Source organism: Chrysochloris asiatica, unplaced genomic scaffold (genome assembly GCF_000296735.1).
Source record: "Chrysochloris asiatica unplaced genomic scaffold, ChrAsi1.0 scaffold00048, whole genome shotgun sequence".
In the NCBI taxonomy this organism is placed as follows: Eukaryota; Metazoa; Chordata; class Mammalia; order Afrosoricida; family Chrysochloridae; genus Chrysochloris; species Chrysochloris asiatica.
This window is the reverse complement of record NW_006408566.1, coordinates 14,774,915-14,783,377: the sequence shown is the minus strand read 5'-3', so window position 1 is coordinate 14,783,377 and position 8,463 is coordinate 14,774,915. Positions and strand designations below refer to the sequence as shown.

At 38.7% G+C, this 8,463-nt stretch overlaps 1 pseudogene; it reads right to left on the bottom strand.

Annotated features, from left to right (window-relative positions):
- Positions 1 to 260: 260 nt before the first annotated feature.
- LOC102815443 lies at positions 261 to 781 on the bottom strand (annotated as a pseudogene).
- Positions 782 to 8,463: the final 7,682 nt, after the last annotated feature.

Sequence of the window (8,463 nt, the reverse complement as noted above, 5' to 3'; positions counted from 1 at the left end):
TAAAGTCTTATAAGAATACTGCATGATTTTAGGAATGGTCAATTGGTGCAAACAATAAGGACATTTTAAATGCTGAAAAGTAAGAAACCTTTGCTAAATGTCCAGATAGGCTGGCTGCAATTCTGTCAAGCCTGGCAAAACCGCTTTCAATACTCTTATGGAAGCTTTATTCACCAAGCTAACATGTTGGTAAATATGCATGAAAAACTAGTTATGTCCCAAGTTCCACTTCCAAAGTAATACCAAATCAGGCACCCATTTTATTGAATGCAACAGTTGTTTCTATGACCTTTGGAGTCTTTGAAGCACAAACGCATTTTAGGACAATACGTCTCCAAATACAAAAGTTGCTTGCTATTAAAAGCTCCACGTCGCTTTTGCCTTATGAACTGTACAGCGTCTTCATATTTCAATCCACCTTCAATTAATGCTAGGGCAACAAGCACTGGAGCTCTCCCAAGTCCTGCAACACAATGAACAGCAATACAACAACCAGGTTCTTCATGAAACTTAATTTTACAAGACTTACCCAGTCATCAGCAATCTGGTTGGATGGCGGTGCACCATCATCAAAAGATCAATCAAGAACATGGATGGCTTCTTGTTCCACAAGAGCAATGTCGTAAGTTGCTTCACATACTCTTACTATTGTGGTAACTCCATACTTCTTAAATTCCTCTATAAATTTATTTAAGGTCGTATTGGTTGGATTGTGTGTAATAAGAAATTTCATGTTCTTGTATGTGACTTCCACAGAAGCTGGATGGTTCACTTGAGCCATGTTGATTTTGTTTTAAAAATTCAGTAGGGTTATGAAAGAATTTTAAACAGTGAATACAGAAATGATGTAAAGAAACTGAAGTCTACTTCAAAATACTCCACTTGCAATTTTCAGTGCTTTCAGTATGGTGTTGGGAGTAATGGAAAATAAAATGAACCTCTTAACAAGAAGCAGCAGTTCTTCAATCAAGTAATACTGAGGCAATAGAAAGGAAGTGCACTGAGGTTTACCCCATTTAGGTCAGAACTCTTGAAAATTGCTCCAGGGATTTCAATTCAACACTTCTGTGTCCAGGTTAACTGCTCTTATGGGGGTTTCTTGGTAGAACAGTAATGAATTTCTGCAGTTCACTTGCCTGCATAGAGGTCATGCTGTGCCTGGCAGGAATCTCCACTGCCCTCCAGAAACTCCATAAAGGTGTGACCAAGAACACCACAGAAGTGAGGAATATGTTTGTTTATTGAAGATTGTGGCCTAATCATACAGCCAGTCCCTAGGCGGCGGCGACAGCAGCAGCAGCAGTGGCTGCAGGGCAGGGGGTTGCAGTGGTCATTGTGGAGCGGCAGCAGTGTAGGTGGCCGAGGTGGCACCCCCGCATAATATTTTTTATGTCATCCCACAACTCTCTGGTCTTCAGTTATTAGTCTAATGTATCGAATCTGTTCTTGAGATGGTCTCTAAATTCAGGTGGGATGTACTCAGGATCATATTTTGACTATCCTGGACTCATTTTAATTTTCTTCAGCTTCAACCTGAACTTGAATAGAGCAATTGCTGTTCTGTTCCACAATCAGCCCCTTATTGTTTGGGCTGATGATATTTAGCTTCTCCACAGTTTCTTCCCACATGAATCAATTTGAGTCATTTGTATTGCATCTGGTGAGGTCCATGTGTATAGTTGCCTTTTACATTGCTTTTAAAATGTTTTTGCAATGAACAAGTTATTGGTCTTGCAAAATTCTATCATGCAATTTCTAGCATCATCTCTTATCACCAAGTTCAAAGTTTTCCATTACTGGTTCTTCTTCTTTGTGTCCAACCTTTACATTCTAATCACCAGTAATTATCAGTGCATCTTGATTACATATTTTATCAATTTCAAACTGAAGAAGTTTGTAGAATTATTCAATTTCATCATCACTGGCTTTAGAAGTTGGTGAATGAACTATAATAATTTTAATAATCTTTAAAAATTGTTGCAACTATATTTTTTAAACAACATAAAGAGAACTATACACCAGGACCTCACCATATGGAATACACAAGAATCAAATTGACTACATTGATGGAAAAGCTTAATATCATTAGCCAAAATAAGGCCAGGGTCAGACTGTGGAACAAACCATCAATTGCTCACATGCAAGTTTAGAATGAAGTTGAAGAAAATTGAAACAACTCCCACAAGTGCCAAAATATGATATTTAATATAACCCACCAGAATTTAAAGATAATATCAAGAACAGATTTGATGCACTAGATACTACTGACCAAAGATCAGAAGAGTTGTGGAGTGACATCAAGAACATTAAGCTATCAAGAAAGTAAATGATCATCAAGAAGACAGGAAAGAAAGAAAAGAGCAAGATGGATGTCAAAAGAGAAACTTGCTCTCCAGTGTAGAGAAGCTAAAGCAAATGGAAACAATGAGGAGGTAAAAGAGCTGAATAGAGATTTTCAATGGACAGCTCGAGAGGAAAAAGTCAAATAGTGTAATGAAATGTACATAGACTTGGAGGTAGAAAACCAAAAGTGAAGGACATGCTAGCATATCTCAAAGCTGAAAGGACTGAAGGAAAAAATCAAAGCATGAGTTTTAATAGTGAAATATGTTATGGAAAAATATTAAATTGTGCTGACGGCAACAAAAGAAAATGGAAGAAATACATAAAGACACTGGACCAAAAAGAAATCACCAGTGTTCTAATATTTCAAGAGACAGTATATGATCAAGAACCAACCGTACTGTAGGAAGAAGTCAAAGCTGCACTAAAGTCACTAGCAAAAAACTAGGCTTTGATGGAATATCAACTGAAATCTTGCAACACATTAATACAAAACTGGAGACATTCACTCATCTATGCCAACAAATGTGGAACACAGTTACCTGGTCAGTCAATTGGAAGAGATCCATATTTATGCCATTACAAAGAGAAATGACTTAATGGAATGTGGAAGCATCAGATAATATCAATAATACCAGAAATATGTTACTCGTGCTTTAGTGACTAAGTAAAAGCTTTTGACTGCATAGATCATAACAACGTATGGATAACATTGCAAAGAATGGGTGTTCCCGAACACTTAATTGTGCTCATAAGGAGCCTGTACATAGACCAAGAGGCAGTTGTTAGAAAAGAACAGGGGATACTGCATGGTTTAAAATAAGGAAAGGTATGCCAGGATTGTATCCTTTCACCCCATTTATTCAATCTGTATGCTGAGTAAATAATCCAAGAAACTGGGTTATATGAAGAAGAACATGGCATCAGGATTGGAGGAAGCTCATTAACACATTTGCATTAGGCAAATCTGATGCAAAAATCTTCTTTAACGTGTTCAAGAGCAAAGGTATCAGCATGCCTGACCCAACCCATGATATTTTCAATTGCCTCATATGCATGTGAAAGTTGACAAACCATAGAAAAATCTATACATTTGAATTATGGTGTTGGATAAGGATATTTAAAGTACCATGGGTTGCCAGAAGAACAACAAATCTGTGTTGGAAGAAGTACAGCCAGAATACTCCTTAGAAACCATAATAACTTAACTTTGTCACTTGTACTTTGAACATATTATCAGAAGTGACCAGTCCTTGGAGAAGGAAATGATGCTTAGTAAAGTGGAGGGTCAGCAAAAGAGATGAAGTCCCCTAGCGAGATGGACTGAGACAGTGGCAGCAACAATTGACTCAAGCATAATGCCTGTGAGGATACTATATGACTGGGCAGTATTTCATTATGCATAGGGTCACAGTGAGTCAGAACCAATGGTATGCCCCCTAACAAGAACAACAAAACTATTTTTTCCCTATGTTCTTCAGCCCAAATGGTGGTAGTGATTTCCTGTATTTGTACATCCGTGACTGCTTAGCATTCTCTTATTACACTTTCAGTCACCCAGTTCATTTATAACTACTTACCAATCCTTTATAAAGAGCCCTAGTAGCGTAGAGGTTACGAATCGGGCTGCTAACCTCAAGGTCAGCAGTTCAAAACTACCAGCTGTTCTGCAAGAGAAAGATGAGGATTTCTGCTCTCATAAAGATTTATAGCCTTTGAAACCCCATATAGGTTCACTACGAGTCAGAACAGACTCCATAGCACATCACTGCGAACACCATCCTTCACATTGAGTTAGTTCTAGTCCTGGTGACACAGTGGTTAATACACTCAGCTGCTAATTGAAAGGTCAGTGCTTCAAACCTACCAGCCCCTCCATGAGAGATAGATTTGGTAATCTGCTTCTGTAAAGACTTATAATGTTGGAAGCCCTATGGGTGGTGGATTATCTTTATTCCAATTATTGGTTTCTAAGACTGTAAATCTTTACAAGAGAAGACAATTTCATCTTTTTCTTACAGAGCAGCTGGTGGATTTGAACAGCCAACTTTGTGGTTAGGAACCCAATGCTTATTAACACACTATACTACCAGGGCATCACCTATAATACTGTTAAAAGGACTGAATCTGAATCCAATCAAGCCTCTGTATGCTTCAGGACATACAAAGGGTATATGAGCATGTTGAACTGTAATAGGAAAATGCAATTAAAAAAAAAGTTGAGACTTTGGGAAACTCTACAGGTACAATTGACTGGGATGTATTTTGAGAGGAAAAAGGAAGAATGTGGAAAGAGAACATTACAGTCATAATGACTTAAAAGACAGATAAGCTACCAAAAAAAAAAAAAAAAAAAACTGGCCATGATTAGACTATAAGGTGTAAAGCTGCACACTTAAGGGATAAAATGATGAAAATAAAAAGGAATTAATCACTATATAAAAGTCAGGTAGTTGTTACATTTGGAGGGAGGGAGAGGGCTGTGATTGGAATAAAGAATATGTAGAGGCTTTGGGATGGTTTACAAGGTTCTATTTCATTACTTGTGTGTTGGTTACAAGACTTAAATAATTCAAACTTAAAATAATTCACTTAGTTTTTTTGTTTTGTTTTGTTGTTTTTTTTGAGAATCATACAGGAAGAAAGCAAATGGTCATTAAGAAGATAAGAAAGAAGGAAAAGACCACAATGGATTTCAGAAGACACTCTGAAACTTGCTCTCCAGAGTAGAAATGCTACAGCTTGAGAAGACAAAGTCAAGTATTATAATGAAATGTGCAAAGAATTGGAGTGAGAAAACCAAAAGAGAAGAACATGCTCAGCATTTCTCGAGGTGAATGAACTTAAAAAAAAAAAAAAAAATCAAACCTTGACTTGAAATAATAAAGGATTCTATGGGCAAAATATTGAGTTATGAAGAAATCATTAAAAGAAGATGGAGGCAGGGCTTGATGGCAGATTGGGTAGACGTGCAGTGAGGAGCTCCATGAGCAATAACACAGAATACCAGACAAAGCAGATTCAGGACATGGTCCCAGAACTCTGACCCACATATAAAGGAATAGTTAGAAAGTTTGAAGGCTTACAGCCAGTGCAGTTTGTAGCAGAAGCAAGAAATCTCGTGATTTCTAATCCTCCGGGTTCAATCGCTCCTGGAGTGGCCATTTTGGGGGAGACCAAGCGGGGGAAGGATCAGAGCAGCTAAAGTCTAATGACTGATAGAACCACAGAGAAAAAGGTGTGGACATCATTGTTGTTGTTGTTGTTTGTATCTGTTCATTGGCTTCTTGCTGTCTAAACACCTCCACTCTGGTAACTAGAGGGGGTACCAGAGCAAGTGGACACCCCATCCACACCCCCAGAGGATTCTACTTCACATGTGCACAGATCTCCTCAAAATCTAAAGAAACGGTTGCCACTTATAACCAAACGGCAGTGCAAAATGGCCACAGCTGGCCCTGAACTGTTTATCACTAGGAAAAAGGCCTGAATGGGGGTTGTGGAACAGGACAGACAACAGACTAAAAAAGAAACAGGCCGAAAATTAAATCCTGAGTTACATCATAATGACCAACAGTGAGTGGCATCTTGAAATTTCTCAGGCAGCATTAAGGCAAGAAGCTAAAAGAAGACATTAAAATCATACTCATATTAAGAAGATTTTTTTTTTCTCTTCTCTCTTTTCTGTGATTATAGACTATAGTATCCAATCTGGGTTTTTTTTGTTGGGTTTTTTTTGCTGTTGCTGTTTTTGTTTTTTGGTCCCCTCTTTACCTTTAGGGGGCTCTTTCTATCCCTACATATGACAGCAATTGCTGTTATACAGTCAAGCTACAATCACACCCTATAAAATCCCACCATCCAGACAAGAACCAATACCAGCTGCCATACACCAGGTAGGCAGTCAACACCTGTGACACTTACTGTGAGTCAAATAATAATACAAGTGAAAAGGGAAGCCCATCTCCTGATCACATCTACCTGGAGGCAATCAGGATGTATAAAAAACACCAAAACACACACTCATCTAAGTATTAAGGCCACAGCTAATTACTGAATATGCCCAAGAAACAGAAAAAAATGACCATATCAGCACATGTCCAGAAACGAGATCAAGTGACTTAGACAAATGACCTGGAGGTAGACCTACACTCCATACTGGAAGGAGGGCAGGCTTTGGAAGTGCCTGAGAAGGAATTCAGAAAAATTATTATAAAATGTATCAAAACACTATACAACGGAGTTGAGAAAAATAAGGAAGAAGTCAGGAAAGTGCTACAGGAACAATCAAATAAGATAGATACAGCATTGGAAACAATTCAAAACTGACAGAAAGAGGACCAAATGATCAATAATAAAATATCAGAAATGGACAATACAATGAAAGGACAAAGGAGTAGAATTAAAGAGATGAAAGCCAGAAATAATAAGCTGGAAGGCAAATCTCTCAATTCTAAGATAGACGAACAAGTAGAAAAAAATGATTTGAAAAATCCAAAGAAGGTCTAAGATTCATGTTGGACAACATGAAGAGGAATAACTTAAGAATTATTGGCACTTTGGAACAGGAAGAATCACACAGTTAACTGAGGAGATAGGTGAAGAGCTGCTGGAACAAAATTTCCCTAACATCCTGAAAAGAGAAAAGATAAGCATTCAAGAAGCTCAACGACCCCAGGAAGGATAGACCCTAAAAGACAATCACCAAGACATATAATAATCAAGTTCTCCAAAATCAAAGATAAGGGCAGAATCCTGAGAGCAGCTAGGGAAAAGAAGAGTATTACATACAAAAGCAAGCAAATCAGATTAAGCACAGATCTCTCAGCAAAAACGATGCAGGCAAGAAGGCAATGGGGAGAAAGAAAAAAAAACCTGCCAACCAAGAATCCTCTACCCAGCAAAGCTGTCAATCAAATACGACAGGGTAATCAAACATTCCAGGACAAACAGAAGCTTAGGGATTTTGCCAAGGTCAACCCTGCACTGCAAAACATCTTAAGGGAGTTCTGTGGACTGAGAATCAACGAGAACAGACAACAACCAGAGATTGACATACATAGCAGTACATTAGGAACTCAATCGACAAATGGATGAATCGATAACAGAATAAAACTATAAGAACAAACTCAGAGGATCTGGGAGGTCAGTCTATGATCAAAACCATTACAACGTGAAAGAAGGCAAACACATAGGAACAGAGATCCAGGTGGTGAGAAGGTCAGGTAGGTCACAGGATAAAATAGACTGTCTTAAATGGAGGAAAAAGTTAATGGAATATAAGGTAGCCACAATGGTGGGGTTTGGGTAAGGGGTTTAGAGGGAGGTATAGGAAGGCGATGGTAGAGCACAGGGTAGGGGGCAGACATAGTTCGGGTGTTGGGGAAGGTAATACAAGAAGGGAGAGAAGGTGGAAGAACAAGGTAGATAGGTGAACACTGAGACAGGTTTGCATGGGCTAAATGGGACAGAGGTAAATAGTGATGCATGCTCAACCTTGGAACAACAAGGTTCTATGATACAGGGAGCTAGGCATAGTTTGAAGAAGGGAAAGAATACTAGGATGCTTGACTGTCTTAAGAATATTGGTTTCCCTTGTGTACTATTGTAAAATAGACACTTGAATTGGATAGAAAGGAATGTCGGGAAACATGATTACAGAAAGTTTGCAAGCCTGTCTTCAGCCTATAACTTATTGGAATATCTAAAAGGGGTTCTAGAACTTGCCCAGTGAAATAGGCCTCTTGTGGAACCTTTGCAGTGTATAGGACCTTAGGTGGAATCCTGAGCCCCATTCAGTGCCTTCTGAGGTGGACATTCCCACTAGAAAGGACAAGCACACCAGCCTGGAACTGCTATAATGACAGAAGATACATCTTCAAAGAAAGATCATCAGGAAAAACCCAAAACAAACATTACAGTATGACTGGTTACTACAAGAATAAGCAAGTTGTTTGCCAGGAAGCCATCAAGGCAAGCAATCAAGTTCCTTCAGGACAAACCCCACTCTAAGACTGAAACTCAAAGGGAACACATGAGCAGGCATGTAAACTTGCTGATGACCACTACTGTGAATGGAAGAGGGGGAAAGACAGCAATGAAGAAATGGGCTGAGTTCAA